Genomic DNA, 14,868 nt, shown 5'->3' with positions numbered 1-14,868 from the left:
GCTAACCAATTGGGCCACTGACCTCTTTGTTTTTTTTTTTTTTTTTTTTTTTAAGATTTATTTATTTATTTGAAAGTCAGAGTTACACACAGAGAGAGGAGAGGCAGAGAGAGGTCTTCCATCTATCTGCTGGTTCACTCTCTAATTGGCCGCAATGGCCGGAGCTGCGCCAATCGGAAGCCAGGAGCCAGGAGTTTCTTCCAGGTCTCCCACATGGGTGCAGGGAACCAAGGATTTGGGCCATCTTGTACTGCTTTCCCAAGCCATAGCAGAGAGCTGGATAGGAGGTGGAGCAGCCGGGTCTCAAACCGGCGCCCATATGGGATGCCAGCACTTCAGGCCAGGGAGTCAACCCACTGCGCCACAGTGCCGGCCCCTGACCTTTTTGCACTTGTGTTATCTCCCAAGGATGCCTAACATTTGTGGTCATACAGAGATCTTATTTAGAAAAGGTTTGGATAAAAATGTATGGTGTGTACTGTGAAGGTATAAAACCACATACACTCTAAAAATTTTGTGCTGTGCTATACATAAATGAATGCTGAGGTTACAAGGAAAAGTTGGAGTTGATCATGGCTTAATTAAAGAGCTGGTAAGGAAAACATAGAGTTCCAATGTTTAATTAGAGAATTGCAAACTTGAGTAATGCATAAATTTTCAAGTAGCGTAAAGGGGCAAATAATTTTAAAGAAACTGAAGTGATAAAGTGGATATAGTTGACTGCAAAAAGACCTTTCAATGTTTTTGAATACCTAGGAGCAGTATAATCTACTCTGGAATCAAGTATTAGAGAATAATTTAAGAGAGAAATATTTTTTAAAAAGAGTCTTTTTACACAGTTTACAGGGAAAAAGTAATTTGGAGTGCTGTTGACCATGGTTATCAGCTCTGGGCGGATCTGCTCTCCATACAGTATAATCAGCAGTGAGCAGCCTGGGTGAGTCTCTTCTCAGATATTAGAATAAAGTGCTGGGTTTGATCTTTTCTAGTCAATATGTTAGCTTTGATGTAAAACAAATTTTTCCATTTAATAGAATTTAATATTTTATTATTTTTAAATTTTACTTTTTTTCCACCAGAAATAAGTTTCATTTAAAGAGAGCCCCAATTACTGAAAATGAGAATAGTAAAGAATTACATTCAAACTATAACAAGGTCTTTTGCAGTTAACTTCCTTAGAGTACCTACTTTAACTTTTATGATTTCAGGTTGACTAAGGTTATCTGTCCCTTAACTTTATTTCAAATGGTATATGTTGTTCAACTTTGCAATTCCTTAACAAAAATAGAACTCTTTCCTGTCCCTACCTTCATCATTTGTCACTCCGCTTATTTACTTTAAATTTTTTCTGCTTATTACTTTGGATTTTATTGCATTGAATAAAAAATTAAAAAGCCTTTAAACTGTGAACTATAGGGGCTGGTGCTGTGGCACAGCAGGTTAACGCCCTGATCTGAAGCATTGGCTTACCATATGGGCGCCAGTTCTAGTCCCGGATGCTCCACTTTGATCCTGCTCTCTGCTGTGACTTGGAATAGCAGTAGAAGATGGCCCAAGTCCTTGGGCCCCTGCACTTGCATGGGAAACCCGGAAGAAGCTCCTGGCTCCCAGCTTCAGATCCATGCATCTCCAGCCCTTGCAGCCATTTGGGGAGTGAACCAGCATATGGAAGACCTCTCTCTCCCTCTCTCTCTCTCTCTCTCTCTCTGTCTCTCCTCTATCTGTGTAACATTGACTTTCAAATAAATAAATAAACCTTAAAAAAAAAAAAAAAACAGTAAACTTGGCCAGCGCCGCGGCTCACTAGGCTAATCCTCCGCCTTGCGGTGCCAGCACACCAGGTTCTAGTCCCGGTCGGGGCACCGGATTCTGTCCTGGTTGCCCCTCTTCCAGGCCAGCTCTCTGCTGTGCCAGGGAGTGCAGTGGAGGATGGCCCAAGTGCTTGGGCACTGCACCCCATGGGAGACCGGGAAAAGCACCTGGCTCCTGCTTTCGGATCAGCGTGGTGCGCCGGCCGCAGCGCGCTGGCCGCGGTGGCCATTGGAGGGTGAACCAACGGCAAAGGAAGACCTTTCTCTCTGTTGGAAGTTTGTCTAAATATTATTAAGCGTATAATGAAGGTAGTAATGACTAAACCTACTCAGAGCATTGATATATGGCTAAATTTGAGTAGCAGATTAAAAAGTGCTTTGCATTTAAATCTGTAAAATAATATCTTCTTGTTAATTGATGTCAGTAGTGCCAACTACATACATTTTAACTTATTAAAGTCATGTATTTAATTTTTAAATTAAAATGTGAAGGAAAGAAATCTGATATGTGATAATTTCTAATAAAGCTCAATGCTTATCTTTCAAGGAATGAATAGCAAAATATCAAGTAGCAAATCCTAAATAAAATTGCTGGATATTCCCATCCACTAATAATTACCTCTGAGTACAGCAACCTTGAAAGAAATAATCTGAGACTAAACTGAAATAGAAATAATAGAAATAATCTGAGACTAAAATAAGCCAAATAAAGCAGGTATGTCAAGTGTCATTGTCCTATTAAGGGAAATTAAAATAATTCAACTAAAAGCTATTATTACTCACTAGAATAAAAGCAACACATATGTTCCAGATGAATAGTAGGAATCTTTCATATTCTCTTTACTTTTCATAAATTACTTATTTATATAAAGAAAACAGATTTCATGTATTTTCAACAGTTTTAAGAACACAATACTGGCTGGTGCCTCTGCTCAATAGGCTAATCCTTCGCCTGCGGTGCTGGCACACCGGGTTCTAGTCTTGGCCAGGGCACCAGATTCTGTCCTGGTTGCTCCTCTTCCAGTCCAGCTCTCTGCTGTGGCCCGGGAAGGCAGTGGAGGATGGCCCAAGTGCTTGGGCCCTGCACCCGCATGGGAGACCAGGAGAAGCACCTGGCTCCTGGCTTCAGATAAGCATAGTGTGCCGGCCACAGCGTGCCAGCCGCAGTGGCCATTGGAGGGTGAACCAACGGTAAAGGAAGACCTTTCTCTCTGTCTCTCTCTCTCTCACTGTCCACTCTGCCTGTCAAAAAATAAAAAAAAAAAAGAACACAGTACTTCCTACCGTTTTCCCACACTCCGTCCCTCCCTCTCTCTTTTCTCCTTTCTTTCTTAAATTTTCTTTTAAATTTTGTAATATTATACTTTCAATGTCTCTCAGCAGGTTGCCAAGGTTACCGAGTTTGTGGCATCTCATACCGAGACTACTCACATCTCAGCCACACCATGAGCTCTCCCACACACCCTTAATTTTTTTTTTTTTATCACAGTCCTGGTTCATAAGCTCCATACATTCACTAGGTCTTAGTCACCTGTTATTACTCCCAACCAGAGTCAAGTTTTTCTGTTTTGTTGAGAGAGGGCACAGTCCCAAGCTGGCGCAGCTGTTACGTATGTCCAAATGGTGCCTGCTCTATTATCTCACATGCCTTTGTAAGGTGAGTGGAGGGAGAGAATTGTGTCTGTACCGCCCCCCCCCCTTTTTTTCTCCTCTAGTTAGGCTGGTGTGCTTTCTCCCACGGGGCTTCAAGCCTCATTCCCTCTAGGCTCTTCCTGCCGCTTTTCTGCCAGTGTCTCAGGGGACTGAGATTTCAGCTCACCTCTGTTTCCAACCTGGTGTGGAGGAGAAGATTCTCAAGAGCTGGGTTCCTGAACCGTGGGTGCCTGTGTCCTCCACGTAGATCCACCATGTCCCTCTAATTCCAGAGGAGTTGTCTCTGTAGTTTTTTCCCTAAATCTTCCCTGATACTTCACTATCTCCACTTTTATTAAACTATATTTTCCTGGACTATCAGTGAGGTTCCTCACTATTTCTCCATCTTGGAGTCACTCTTGTTGAAATTATGGGATATGTACTCTATAGAATACTATACAGCAGTAAAAATAATGAAATCCAGGCCTTTGCAACAAAATGCAGGAGTCTGGAAAACATCATGCTGAGTGAAATAAGTCAGTCCCAAAGGGACAAATATCATATGTTCTCCCTGATCGGTGGTAACTAACTGTGCACCTAAAAGGAAACCTGTAGAAGTGAAATGGACACTATAAGAAACAATGTCTTGATCAGCCCTTGTCCTGACTGTCGAGGAACAACTTACTACTTTATTCCTTTTAGTATTTTTTTGTTCTACTTAATACCCTTGGTTGAACTTTTTAATTAACACACAATTATTCTTAGGTGTTTAAATTTAACTGAAAAGTGATCCCTATTAAATATAAGAGTAGGAATAAGAGAGGGAGCAGATGTACAGTTCAGCACATGCTCAATCGGACTTACCCCTAATGGTAGAGTTAGAAACATGACAGGGGATTCCAATTCAATCCCATCAAGGTTGCATGTACCAATGCCATCTCACTAGTCCAAGTGGTCAGTTTCAGTTCAGAATTGATCATAATGATAGGATTAAGTGTCAAAGATATCACATAAACAAGACTAGTGTCTGCTAATACTAACTGATAGAATTAAAAAGGAGAGAATGATACAACATGGGAAGCAGGATACACAGCAGACTCATAGAATGGTGGATGTCCTAAACAGCACTCTGGCCTCAGAATCAGCCCTTAAGGCATTCGGTTCTGGCTAAAAAGACCATGAGAGCATTTCAGGCATGGAAAGCCAAGACACTGTGCCAAAAAAAAAAAAAAAAAAAAAAAAAAAAAAAAAAAACAGCTACATGAAAGATTTCTGTGAGTAAGTTCCCAGTGGAAAGAATGGGCCATCAAAGAAGGCAGCACCTTTCTCAGAAGGGAGGAGAGAACTTCCACTTTGACTATGGCCTTGTCTAAATAAGATTGGAGTCGGCGAACTCAAGAGGCTTCCAAAGCCTTGGCAGCCCATTACAAGAGCCTCAGGTGATTACTGACGTCATAAATAAAAGTGTCAGTTGTTAAATCAACAACAGGAGTCACTGTGCACTTACTCCTCATGTAGGATCTCTGTCCTTACTGTGTTGTACTATGTGAATTAATGGTATAACTAGTACTCAAACAGTACTTTATACTTTGTGTTTCTGTGTGGGTGCAAACTGTTGTAATTTTTACTTAGTATATACTAAATTGATCTTCTGTATATAAAGATAATTGAAAATGAATCTTGATGAAGAATGGGATGGGAGAGAGAGTGGGAGATGGGATGGTTGTGGGTGGGAGGGTGGTTATGGGGGAGAAAATCTGCTATAATCCAGAAGTTGTAATTTGGAAATTTATATCTATTTAATAAAAGTTAAAAAAAACAGAATTCAACAAGTAGAAACTAGAAAGACCACTGTTCCTCAAGAGTATGGACAAGGGCTATAAGCACTAACAAAATCTCAAGATGTCATTTTCACTCACATACATTACATTTTTTCTATGCTACATGTTAGTTACCACAAATCAGAGAAAACAAGATATTTGTTTTTTTGGACTGGCTTTTTTTGCTAAGCATATGGCTTCCAATTGCATGCAAGAGGCAGGATTTCATTCTTTTTTGTGGCTGACTGTATACACACACACCATATTAGCTTAATCCAGTCAGCAGTTGATGGACATCTGGGTTAATTCTATAGATAAGCTATTGTGAATTGAGGTGCTATAAACATGGGGGTTCAGATAGCTCTTTCATATGCTGATCTCATAGCCTTTGGAAAAATTTCCGGGAGTGCAATGGCTAGCTTATATGGTAGATCAATTTTCAGATTTCTGAGGAATCTCCAGACTGTCTTCCATAATGATTTTACTAGTTTACAATCAACACATCAGAAGTATTTTAGAGTACCTTTTTGTCCACATTCTCACCAACTTTTGTCATTTTTTGATTTTTAGATGATAGCCATTCTAACTGGGATGAGGTAAAATAGTATCGTGGTTTTAATTTGTATTTACTTGGTGTCTAGTGATCCTGAACAACTTTTCATGTGTCTGTTGGCCCTTTTTATTTCATCCTTTGAAGAATGCCTGTTCACATTCTTAACTAATTTTTTAACTGGATTGTTTGTTTTCTGTGGTTGTTCTTGAGTTTCTTGAGCTTCTTATATGTTCTGGATGTTAAACCTTTATCAAATGTATGGTTTGCAATTATTTTCTCCCATTCTGTCAGTAGCTTCTTTACTTTGTTGAATGTTTTTATTGTTTTGCAAAGGCTTCTTAAATTGATGTAATCCCATTTGTCTATTTTAGCTTCTATTGACTTTGTTTCTGAGGTCTTATTCAAGATGTCTTTGCCTATACAATGTCTTATAGTATTTCCTCTATGTTTTCTTCTATTAATTTGAATATTTCAAGTCATATATTTAGATCTTTGATCCACTGTGAGTTTATTTTTGTATGGGGTATAAGATAGGGGTCTTGTTTCATACTTCTACATGCAGAGATTCTAACTTCTGAACACTATTTGTTTAAGAGATTTTCTTTTTTCAAGGTAGTAATTTCAGCTTCTTTGTCAAAGATTAGTTGGTTGTAGATGTATGTATTTGTAGGCAGCCCATAGACAAGTCATAGACAAGTCAAGGTCAGTCTTGGCTTGTGGAATTCCTGGGATGAGAAAGTCAGGTACTCCCATGTTGAAGGAGGATGATTAAACAAGAGCACTCTGCTAAAATTGACTATGTTATGACTGTGTTGTAGAAAACCCAATAAGTTTCTTGTGTATTTTGTTATCCTCTGTGTTGCCTTGAGCTATAGCTGGTTATGAGTAAATATCTCTGAGACACTGGAATAAACGAGCCTTGGTCAGTTCATTTGTCTTGGCTCCATTCTCTGTGCCCTTGTCCCTCTTTTCATTCCCACTCCCTCCTTCAGGTTCTGTTCGACTGGTATGGCTGGCCCGCATATGTATTAGTTTCTCAGAAAAATATTTTCCCTTTAGGGACAAACACAAAGAAAAGGAAATGAAAAGTCTAGTTGCCTGATTTGATCAGCTTCTTCTGTATGCACATGTTGAAATATGGCACTATACAACATAAAATGTACAAGGGTGATTATATTTTAATCAAAAATAATGAATATAAAACAAAATTATTAGAAAACATTTTAAAATAAATTCTTTCAGCTTCTAATCGCTATATAAATGCTTATGATTAACATAATGTTATGTAAATATCAATCAAACACCACATACAATGTCCAGAATCTTGGTCAGTTCAACTGTGTCAGAATTCCTATCTGCCAGATACAAGATGTGATCAAAATCACAGAAGATATTCTGAATTCGATTTAGACCACAGTATGTCAGTGTGGCTATCCAAAGAATTTCAGGGAATGGCACAGAAAATCTTCAGAAGCAACATTTAGAGTCAGCTAAGTATACAGTTGAGGTGTCATGATTTTGGGGACTGTTTTGAACTTGATGTTTTCATTTGTAAGTACACAGTAAATGGTATAAATTGAAAGTAAGTATAGGGGTCCGCGCTGTGCTCACTTGGTTAATCCTCTGCCTGCGGCGCCGGCATCTCATGGGTGCCAGGTTCTAGTCCCAGTTGCTCCTCTTCCAGTCCAGCTCTCTGCTGTGGCCCAGGAAGGCAGTGGAGGATGGCCCAAGTGCTTGGGCCCTGCACCTGCATGGGAGACCAGGAGAAGCACCTGGCTCCTGGTTTCGGACTGGTACAGCACGGGCCATAGCAGCCATTTGGGGAGTGAACCAATGGAAGGAAGACCTTTCTCTCTGTCTCTCTCTCTCACTGTCTAACTCTGTCAAATAAAAATAAATAAATAAGTAAATAAAATGAAAGTAAGTATAAAGATAGATTGTGTATGTTGTGTATGGTAAGCAGGCTGGATTCATAACTGTCAACTTCTACCTGAATTCTGAAAACTGAGAGAATTTGTCATCTTCCTTTGGCTTGGAGATGGATTTGATAAATTCAGATTTTTCTGGGCAGGCATATCCTAAATGGAATGAATAAATAACATAAAAAGAATAAGAACTAGAAAAAGTAATTTACCATGATCTCCATTATTTTTGGAATAAAGTTGGAAATAAATCTCAGTTAATAGAACCATCATTCTTCCGATTCTTTAGGACAGATTCCTTGGGGCTAAATTTTGCTCTCACCTTATAACCAATCAGTATGCAAATTCTCTTGATTATGTCTTCAACATTTTTCCAGAATCCAGTTCACACTGCCACCCTGGGTAAACCTGAACACTAACCTGAATTGTAGCAATAAACCCCCAACTTCCTTCAATATTTTTCTCTTTTTTTAAAGGTTTATTTATTTATTTATTTGAAAGTTTATTATTTATTTGAAAGCTACACAGAAAGAGAAGGAAAGGCAGAAAGAGAGAGAAAATTCTTCCATTCACTGGTTCACTTCCCAATTGGCTGCAAGGGCTAGAGATGCACAATCTGAACACAGGAGCAGGGAGATTCCTCCAGGTTTCCCATGCGGCTGCAGGGGCCCGTGGACTTGGGCCATCTTCTACTGCTTTCCCAGGCTATAGCAGAGAGCTGGACTGGAAGAGGAGCAGCTGGGACTCGAACCAACACCCATATGGGATGCCAGTACTGCAGGCGGTGACTTTACTGCTAAGCCACAGTTCCGCTCCACCCCCTCAACTTCTTTCAGTCTCTCACCAGTGAGAGATTTTATCAAGGGATAAACTAGGATAATGTCAATTCTCTGCTGAAAACCTTTCAACAGCATCACACTCCAAATGAAAGCCAGAAGCCGTTACAATGATCTTTTTGTTCTTAAGTAACCTGACCTCACAATAATTTTTATAAATTTACCTTGTATTCCTCTAATCCTACCAGTCATTGTTCTATGCAGATACCACAGTCTTTGAACATCATTCTTTCCAGCTAGAATGTTCTCCCTGCATACTCAGCTTAATTATATCACCTGCTGTGGGGAGCCACTCTCAGTGGCCTTATTAAAAACTAATCACACTCTAGCCCAAATTCCCTATTCCCTAGCTATACATTATTATTTTTCTATATTATATGTTATTATTGATTATGTGATTTTATTTAATTTATTTAGTGTATATAGATTTCATGAGTATAATAATTTTTGTTTTTACAGACAGCTACATACATAATGCTAGAATAGTAATTGGAACAGAATAGGCATGTACTAATTAGTTGTTTAAGTTAGTAATAACTGGCATATATCTTTCTATGCTTCCTATTTTCCCTTGTCTTTAGACTAATATCTCCCTAATGCCCAAAGTAGAATTTGTTCAAAATCCCTATGACTGATGGAAACTTGTAATTAAGAAGACATACTCTCATAAAGGAAATGTGTTGAACATGTTAGTGTTATCAGGCTATGACTATGTGACTATGGATAAGTTACACAAGATGGGAGACAGTATTTTGGGCTTGAGTTATATACCTAAGAAATAAATAACTTCTTAGCTGCAAAATAATCAACATTTTAAACTTCTGCCCTACAATGATGTTTTAGAGTGTGCATATATAATTACTAACAGCAAGATAAATGAGCTTACAATTATTTATATAAACTATTCTCTTTTCCCCTAGGAATCCAGACTCTGTTTAAACAGCTAAGTCTTTGAAAAATATATTTTTCCAACTGCTAAAAAACTAAACAAGAAAATGTCAAAAATTGAGAAGTAACTTTTAGCACTGTTTCACTTTCACTGTATTTGTAGACTCCATAATACAGAAAATCATAGAATATGAATTGACAGTCATTTATTACGTGAAGCCCAGGGCTACATAGAAGGAGCATTGCTGGGGACTGGGCTACATGTTAGTGTTTTAATGCTAATTCAAGGAAGAAAGCAGAGTTTCACAAAAGTACAGATGAAGTTGATGGAGATTTCAGAGCATTTACTGCTTATTGATTATGGAGTTACAACACTGGATAGACTTTAGTTCAGTCTCCACTGCTCTCTTGGGAAAGATACGTTTTTCTTCTCTTTGCTTCCATGTTTACAACTACAAACCAGAAATAATGAGACTGCTTGCTTTATTACCTTGTAAGCATTACATAAAATAATTTATGCAAAAGCACCATGATTTAGCACACAGAGACAATAAATATTAGCTCTGATCAGAAGAATTATGTATTCTCATCCTCTACAGGTATAAATAAAATAACCACACTTTGGGGAGAAAATAGCATTACCAATAACGCTGAAATAGCACTACTTAGAGTCTCTGTGGTGGGAAAGCATGTAAATTGAAAATCAAGCTTGTGTTGGTCTTTTGCTCTATTATTATTCACCAATTTGACCTTTAAAAAATTCTGCTTGCTTCAATTACTTTTTACTCTAGACAGTAAGTGTGCTCAAATCTACCACCTGAGCTCTTTGAGAATCAGGTGAGGTAACTTTGTGAAAAGTTGCTCTATCGGCCACAGTTCTTACTAAAACCAGGCTGAGGCCCTCAGGTTCATGTGAGCAGACACAGTCTTTAGTCCACTATACAGAGTGAAAGGGAAAAGTATATTTACTCTACACTTTGGCACACTCCCAAAATATGCATATCCATATCCATTTCTCCTCCTCAGTTTGTGCAGCCTAAACCATCTTAGAACCTATGTAAAGTGTTCTGGATCGCATTTCCTGAAACTGTGGTGAGAGGAAGAAATATTCCCCCGAGTTTTTGGTACCACACTGTGTGATCTGAAATCAAGTTCCGATATCACCTCTGTTCGGAAACCTCCTCTGCCTTTCTCTGGTCAATGATGTTGTACCTGAGCGAGTGCAAACAGAGGAGCTCCACACATTGATAAAATCTGATGGTCCTTTATTGCCGGCGGTGGAGAGTGGGCTCATGCCCCAAAGAACTCTCGACCCTGAAGGCCAAAGCAACAGGGTTTATAAAGGCAAAAAACACAAAACCGGGAGAGGAATTCATGGTTGCTAGGAACAGGGGGGAATACATGGTTACCGGGGTCAAGCTGACCTAAAACCTATGCGAAACTAGTATCAATTATATCAATTATAATCTTGACAATACCAGTTACAATCTTAACAATTCCAATTATAATCTTGACATTAATCTAGGTATTGGTTTTAACCATATGTAGGACATAGACAAATTACATTTTTATTATTAACCCAGGTGGAGCCTATCCACTTCCAAGCTTGAGCGATCATGCTAGGGGATTTCTATGCTCTGCCAAGGGTGATGTAGTGGACTGCTATTGTTCAACTGTTTTAGATCATAGTTTCAGACCAGAGTCTCACGTGGGGTAGGGGGTGCCTTCCCAGAATGGAGTCTCAAGTGCTCCAAAATGGAGTCTCTACTATCAAGGTGTTACTTCAATGGGATGGAACACACACCACTATCAATTTCGTAGAAATTCTATGAAACTTGATTTTTTCCTCCATGAATTCTCTCTGAGCATATCAGGAGCTTTGGAGTATCATACAAAATAAAATGCCTTATTCTCTTAGTAATAGTTAAGAACCATGAATCAATTGCACTAGAGGTACCATTCTTTGAAAAAAAATAAAAGATATGTTTATTCATTTGACAGACAGAGTGACAGGGAGGGTGGGAGAGACTGAGAGAAAGATAGATCTTTCCACTGGTTCAGTCCCCAGATGGCTGCAATGCCAGAAGTTGAGCATCCTGAAGCAAGAAGCCGGAAACTCCATCTGGACCCCCCACACATGCAGCACAGGCCCAAGCACGTGAGCCATCTTCTGCCACTTTCCCAGGCACAATATCAGGGAGCTGGATCAGAAGCAGAGCAGCTGGGACTTAAAACTACACTTCACTGTGGAGTGTCACAAGAAGTTGCTTATCCCACTGCACCACAACACTGCCACAGAGTTGCTGTAAGCTTATCCATAGCTCTTATTAAGTCACTGAGCCATAGCATAAAAAGCTGGAGGGAAGGTAAAGATGTGAAGGAAAAACTAAAGAAAATATTAGGTAATAGTGGAAAAGAAGAAAAAAAAATAGTCTCCTGATGTGGTCTTCTCATGTTTTTTGTAAAAAATTCAAATGCCCAATCCAGCTTTGTTTACTTTTTCTTACCAAGGTTTGTTTGCTTATTTATTTATTTATTTGAAAGTCAGAGTTTCACAGAGAGAAGGAGAAGCAGAGAGAGAGAGAGAAAGAGAGAGAGGACTTCCATCTGCTGGTTCACTCCCCAGTTGGCCACAGTGGCTGGAGCTGCACTGATCTGAAGCCAGGAGCCAGGAGCTTCTTCTGGGTCTCCCACGTGAGTGCAAGGACTTGGGCCATCCTCCACTGCTATCCCAGGCCATAGCAGAGAGCTGGATCAGAAGTGGAGCATCTGAGACTAGAACTGGTGCCCATATGGGATTCTGGAACCACAGGCAGCAGCTTTTACCCGCTATGCCACAGCTCTGGCTCCAGGTTTTTTTCATTTGAAAAATTCCACCTCTTTTTCTGAGTTGTAATCCAGATTAAGCTGACCTTAATCACCACATGCTTTCACCTGTGACCTGATAATGTAAGCATGTGAGCATAAAGAGCACAGATATGAGAATGTGGAAAGTAAACAATGTAAATACATCCAAGGAGGGGCTATTTAGAATATTCAACTGTGGACTCCAAATGCCATCCAGACTTACTTTGTGCTCATATAATCATTTTTTTTTTTTTTTTGACAGAGTTAGACAGAGAGAGAGAGAGAGACAAAGAGAAAGGTCTTCTTTTTCTGTTGGTTCACCCCCCAAATGGCCGCTATGGCCTGCGCGCTGCGCCAATCCAAAGCCAGGAGCCAGGTGCTTCCTCCTGGTCTCCCATGCGGGTGCAGGGCCCAAGCACTTGGGCCATCCTCCACTGCCTTCCCAGGCCACAGCAGAGAGCTGGACTGGAAGAGGAGCAAGCAGAACAGAATCCGGCGCCCCAACCGGGACTAGAACCCGGGGTGCCGGCTCCGCAGGCAGAGGACTAGCCTAGTGAGCCGTGGCACCGGCTATAATCATTTAACATCACATACGTTGTGAAAATATGGTGGCGACCTCAATATTTACTGTTGATTACAGGCTAATAAAATATGGTATGAACAATTTGGTGTGACATTTGATTTTTCCATAAAAAATTTTGAAAGCAGTCTGGAAAAAATATGTTTATGCAAATAGAAGTCATTTGACCTGAAATATTTAGAAATCAATACTCAAAAGATAAATTTTCCAGGTAAGCATTTGGTCTAGTCATTGAGACATGGCTTGGGATGCCTACATCCCATACTGCAGTGGATGGGTTTGTGTCTCAGCCCCACTCCTGATTTCAGCTTCCTTCTAATGTAAACCCTTGTAGCAGATGATGGATCCAGTAGTTGAATCCTTGCCACACATATGGAGATATGAACTGAATTCCTGGCTCATGGTTGACATGGCCCAGTCCTAGTTACTTCGAGCATTTGGGAAGTGAACCAGCAGATAGGATATGTAATCTGTCTCTCTCTCTCTCTCTCTCTCTCTGCTTCTATGTGTGTGTATGTGTGTGCCTGCTTGTGTATCTGCCTCTCAGATAAATAAAAACAAATAAATAAAAAATTATAAAAATGGGGGCAACATTTTGGCACAAAGAGTTAAGCCACTGCCTACAACAGTAGCTTCTCATATAAGAGTGCCACTTTGAGTTCAAGCTGTTCCACCTCCAAACTTACTCCCTGTTATTGTGCCTGGGAAAGCATCAGAAGATGGCCCAAGTGCTTGGGCCTCTGTCATCACATGGGAGAACCAAATGATTTCCAGATTCCTGGCTTAGGCCTGGCCTTGCCCTGGTCATTACAGCCATTTGAGGAGTGAACCAATGGGTGGAATACCTCTCTCTCTCCATCTCTCTCTCTCTGTGTCACTGTTTTGCAAATAAATAAAATGTGGTATGAGCAATTTGGTGTGACATTTGATTTTTCCATAACAAATTTTGAAAGCAGTCTGGAAAAAATGGATGGATCTTTAAAAATTATAAAAATGTTTTTTACACGTGTATATCGAAGATTCAATTAATTTCATCGTGTTTTTACCTTTCTGGAACAAATGAAAAGATGGTATGACACTTTGATTAGTTGTTTTCAGAGGGAATATTAATGTAGAGATATAAAAGGTATTTTTTAGGTAACTTTTAAAAAAAATTAGTGCTTTTTGTAGCAGATTCCATGCAGATGGGAGAGCATTCTTCAGCATCAGAATAAAGGCAATGATGGTAATGCTCTTCAAAACAAAACGAAGTGATTTTATCACTTTTTTTTCTGCAAAGAAATATTTTATTTTAGGAATACAAACCATGCATTTCATAAGTACAACCTTAGGAGTATAGTGATTCTTCCCACCATACCCACCCTCCCAACAGCCCTCCCTCCCCTCCTTTTACCCCTCCTACTCTCTTTCCCATTTCCAGTCCCATTCTCCACTAAGATACATTTTCAATTATACACAGAAGACCAACTCTGTACTACGAGTTCAAGAATTTGCACAAGAAAAAAAAAACCAAAACTGTTCCTCAATAGTGGAGACAAGGGCTATTTAAAGTCATTGCATCTGGAAGAAATTTCACTCCTTTTTTTTTTAGAAACATAATTAACTTTAAAGAAGCACCTAAGAATGATACATCTTGGGCCGGCACCGTGGTACAGTAGGTTAATCCTCCACCTGCAGTGCCGGCATCCCATATAGACACCAGTTCAAGTCCCTGCTGCTCCTCTTCCAATCCAGCTATCTGCTATGGCTTGGGATAGCAGTAGAAGATGGCGCATGTCCTTGGGCCCCTGCACCCATGTGGGACACCTAGAAGAAGCCCCTGGCTTCGGATTGGCGCTGCTCCAGCTGTTGCAGACATTTGGGGGGTGAACCAACAGACGGAAGACCTTTCTCTCTGTCTCTCCCTCTCACACTCTGTAACTCTACATCTCAAAAAAATAAATAAAATCTTTAAAAAAATAAAAAAGAATGATACATCT

Source organism: Oryctolagus cuniculus, chromosome 7, assembly GCF_051225735.1.
Source record: "Oryctolagus cuniculus isolate XC-2025 breed Fujian yellow rabbit chromosome 7, ASM5122573v1, whole genome shotgun sequence".
NCBI lineage: Eukaryota > Metazoa > Chordata > Mammalia > Lagomorpha > Leporidae > Oryctolagus > Oryctolagus cuniculus.
Note: the sequence above shows the minus strand (reverse complement) of the source record.